Below are 4367 nucleotides of genomic sequence, written 5' to 3'. Positions count from 1 at the left end.
CTGCCTGTGGTCTCGGTCGTACTTTCATTTTCGTAGCCCCGAATGTCCAGCCCGGCTCGCCGTTCACCGTGTTCGGGGGTGGGATGGGGAGGGATGGGGGAACTGACAGGGGAGTTCCCTGTCCTGTTGTGGGCCCGTGCCACCTCCGGGCGTGAGTGTGGAAGGACGCTGTCACGCAAGAGAAGGTGAAGACGCCGCCGCCGCGGTCGCGGCCGAACGAGCGAGCGAGGGAGCGAGCGAGCGATCTATGGCGGTCGGTTGTCGGGCGCCCCCTAGCGGTGGCCTTTTTCTGCAACGCTCCTGGTCCTCGGTCGTTGACGAGGACGGGGCGAAATGGCTTTTGTGAGGCGGAAAGAATGACGAGAGTCCCGGCCCGGCAGGCGGGTGTGTCCCGGAGTCGGTGTCGTGCTTGGGGACGGTCTCTGTGTAGGAGGTTGTGCCGGAAGAGTCACCCATGGGTGTGTGCGTTGGGGATGGAACCCAGTGACGGGACCAGCTGGAGAGGGTGCTGGGAGACTTGAGTGGGTCGACCAGAAGGCTTCAGTCGTTTGCGTACTCCCGCTAGGTGTCGGGTCCACCCGGGCCCAGGATCGGTGAAATACCTCGGCTTTAAAAGTTGCTTTTCCCTTGCTTTTTCTCTCTTCTAAAGAGCCCTGGGACCCGGCGACCCGAGGCCGAGAGGAGGCGATGGTTGATCCCGGCTTCCCCGCTGCCCCGTCATGGACTCGTTGGGGGTCTCGGACCTTTTTTTTTTTTTCCTTCCTCTTGCCAGGAACCCTCGGTCCTCAGCGGCGGGCCTTGCCATCCTGAGGCCGAGAGGAGGCCGTGGTCCCGGCTTCCTCGCCTCCCTGGTCCGGACTCTCGGAGCTTTTTTATTAATTTTCTTCCTCTTGCCAGGAACCCTCGGTCCTCAGCGGCGGGCCTTGCCATGCTGAGGCCGAGAGGAGGCCGTGGTCCCGTCTTTCTCGCCTCCCTGGTCCGGACTCGTTGGTGTCTCGGAGTTCTCCCCCGCCCCTTTCTCCTGCCCTCGGTCTTGCGAGAGCCCAGCGGCGGGCCTCGTGTTCTCGAGGCCGAGAGGAGGTGGTGGTCCCGGCTCCCCTGTTCACTGGTCCCCGGTTTCTTGGACTCGAGATCCCCCCCCAAGTTTTTCTTCTTGCCCTTCTCCATCCCTAGCGGCTGGTCGCAGGGTCCTCGGCCGGGAGGAGGCTGGGCGCCCGGCTTTCTGGCATGTCCACCTCGCTCTCTCAGTCCTTTCATGGTTATGAGGTCGATCAGTTGTTCCTTTGAGGGTCGGTTCTCTTGTTTATGGGGACATTTTTGGGACATTTCACCCAGCCTCACTTTCAGGAGTTCTGTGTGGTCTGTGAATGACTCCCCGTACCTGTTGCCATTCTTCTAATAATTGCTATCTGTCCTTATTGTACCTGCAGATAGGTGCTGACACGCTGTCCTTTAATTGGGTGACATTAAAGGACGCTAGGTGGCGGTCTCTCTTCCGAGCCTCACAGGGTGTGATTTTTCTCCGTCTAGCCCAGCCCGTGTCTCGCTGCTGTGCTTTCCTGTGAGGCTTTTTGAGATGACCGGCTTTCCTTGCCTTGCTTTTGCCCGTGGTGAAGCGTGTCAGGCGTCCCCGCTTCGTGGTTTGTCACCCATTCTGTTTGGATGGTGGGACCCGTCTCTCGATGCTTCTCCCTTGCCATCCCGGTGCTTTTTTTTTTTCTTTTGCATGCGGGGACCAGGTTGTGGAGCTCCCGAGTCTCCTCCATGGTCCTCTGCTCCCGTGTGCCTCCCGAGCGCACCGGTTTTTTTTTTTTACCCCCCCCCCTCCCAGCTTGTGGAGCTCCCGAGTCTCCATGAGTCCTTTTTGGCTTGAGGGTGGCCCGGCCCTTCTGCTGCCTCATGTTATGTGCCTCCCGAGTGCACTCCTCTTTTATTGGATTCCCCGTTGACCCCCCCACCGCTCTTTTTTTGGTGTGGCGGTGTGAAGGGTTTTCTTTTTTTTTTTTTCCTTTTTTTTTTTTTCCTGTGGCATGTGTTGGGTCTGTGGTGATCTCTCGCTCGATTCTTCCCGGTTCTGCTTTGTTGATCGATGTGGTGCGCTTGCCCTGTGTTCATTCGGGCCGGAGGCCTAAGCCGCGCCAGGCGATGGACGGACATTCATGGTGAATGGCGGCCGCTCTTCTCGTTCTGCCAGCGGGCCCCTCGTCTCTCCTCCCCACCTTTACCGGTGGTGTGTGGAAGGCAGGGGTGCGGTTATCCGGCCCGAGCCCTGTGAAAGCCCCCCCGCACTCTTCGCTGTGGTTCGTGGGGGTTCCTGTGAGGCGCGCCGGGGGCTTTGTTCCCCGTCGCGCGTTTCGCTATGCCCACCGTGTGTGGGTCTGTTTGGCCCTCCTCCCTCCGAGCCGGGGGAGGGTCGGCTGATTGCCGCGTTACGTGCCCCTCCCGACCGGGCTCGTGTGCACGCGCCTTGCTTGCGATCCTCGTGGTGCTCCTGGAGCGTTCCAGGCCGATCTTCAGAGGTGCCCGGTTCTGAGCGACGGCGGCGTTTCCCAGCTCCCTGACGTGTATGCCTCCTGTGTGCGGTACGGCCGTTAGCGGTGTTCCTCTGCGAGGTGTGTGATCCCGAGGATCAAGAAAAAAAGGGGGTCGAGGCGAGCGGGTAAGAGAGGCTCGCTGCGGTAAGATGGCTCTCTCACGGCCGTCTTGTGAGATCGGGCGAGCGGCCCACCACGCGCTGCCTTCTCCCGTAGGCGGTGAGCCGTTGGGTGGTGTTGAGCGGTCGCGGCCGGCCTTTTAATTTTCTTCTCACCGTTAAAGGTGGTCCGTCGGTGACGGACTGAGAATGCCTCCCCGCCTGGTGCAGACCCGGTGGGTGTTGCCGGAGAGGCAGGCCTGGCTCTCGGGGGACCTCTTGTGTAGTATGCTTTTTCTCAGTCCGGCCCCCCCTGTCCGCGAACGCTCAAGAGTACGCCCCGGAAAGGAAGAAAAAGCCTTACCGATACCGCAGACCCCCCCGCCTCGCCGCGCTCGAGATCATCGAGCGGTGTGTGTGTGTCGCTTCCCCTGCTCTTGCGCTGCCGCGACCGGAGGCTCGTCGGGCCGGGTCCGTCCCGCCCGCCCTCAGTGAGAAAAAGTGCCTTCTCTAGCGATCCGATGAAGAGAGGGCGTGCTTGGGGTCGCCCCGGCACGCCCCGACCGCCCGATGCGCGTAGCTTCGGCCGGGTGCCCCTCGCCGCGTCCCGTCTTTGGGGGGGGAAAACCCGAGCGTTTGTGTCACCCGCTGCGGCCCGCGCCTCCTCGCTCCGAGTCCGGGGAGGAACCACGCGGGGCAAGAGAGCGTGTCGTGGATTCGGCTGGCGTGCCGTGTCGGAGCCTGGGACGTGTTACCCGTGGCGGGGAAAGAAGGGGTCGCGTGCGCGCACGCCCGAGTGCCGCGGGACCCCGATTCCCCCGCTCCCCCGAGGGTGCGTACGCGCCTCGGTCGGGGCGCGGAGCCGAGCGGGAAGAGCGGGGCTGGGTGGCGGTGGGCTCCCGGGCCCCACCCGTCCACCGTCCGTGCCCGCCGCGAGCGGTCCCTTTCGCGCTTCCCCGTCTTTGCCGTTCCGGCGGACCGCGGCCTCGTCGCGCGCGTCGCGGGCGTGCGTCGCTCGTGTTGTATGCCGTGTGGAGGTCGCCTCACTCCCCCTCCCCGGCAGCGTTCCCACGGTTGGGGAGCAGCGGTTGACCCGTCCCTCCTCGGGGTCGGGGATCCGGTTCTGGCTTTGCGGGGTCGTGACCTCTCTCTCGGGTGTGGCCTTTGGAGAGAACGGCGGTCGGTCGTCTCCCGGCGCGTCGCCGGACGCGTCGGGGCCCGTCGCCGCCGGAGGGCCTTCCTTCGGCGTCGGCGGGCGCATCTGTCTCGGCGGTGGGTCCGTGCGAGAGGGTGCGAGAGGCAGGCTCTGCGCGCATCGGGAACCTCGCGAGGGAAAAGGAGGCTTAGCGGACGTCCGTCGTCTGCGGCGTGGCGGTGGGTCCGCCGGCCGAGGTGCGTCCGGGGACTCTTCCGGCCCCGTCGTCGTCGTCCTCCGGGAAGGCGCGTCTCGTGTGAGGAACCGCCACCGCACCGGGTTGGGTGCCTGGCGGTGAGATACCCCCCACTTGCGTGCTCTTTTCCTCCGGTGCGGCGGCGGGGGCTCCGGTCGATGACTCTCCCCGTCCCCGAGGTCCGGGCCCATCCGAACGTCGTGGGCCGCGGCGTCCCCCCTCACGTCCCTCGAGGGGAAGACCGTCCGCGTGTCGTCGTCTCTTTCCCTCCTCCCGCCTCTCCCCCGCGTTTGCGAGCACGCGCGCGGCCCGGTTTTTCGCGGCGTCCCGGTCCCCGCCGCCTC

Source organism: Microtus pennsylvanicus, chromosome 11, assembly GCF_037038515.1.
Source record: "Microtus pennsylvanicus isolate mMicPen1 chromosome 11, mMicPen1.hap1, whole genome shotgun sequence".
In the NCBI taxonomy this organism is placed as follows: Eukaryota; Metazoa; Chordata; class Mammalia; order Rodentia; family Cricetidae; genus Microtus; species Microtus pennsylvanicus.
The sequence above is the reverse complement of the archived record's forward strand: the minus strand, read 5'-3'. Positions refer to the sequence as shown.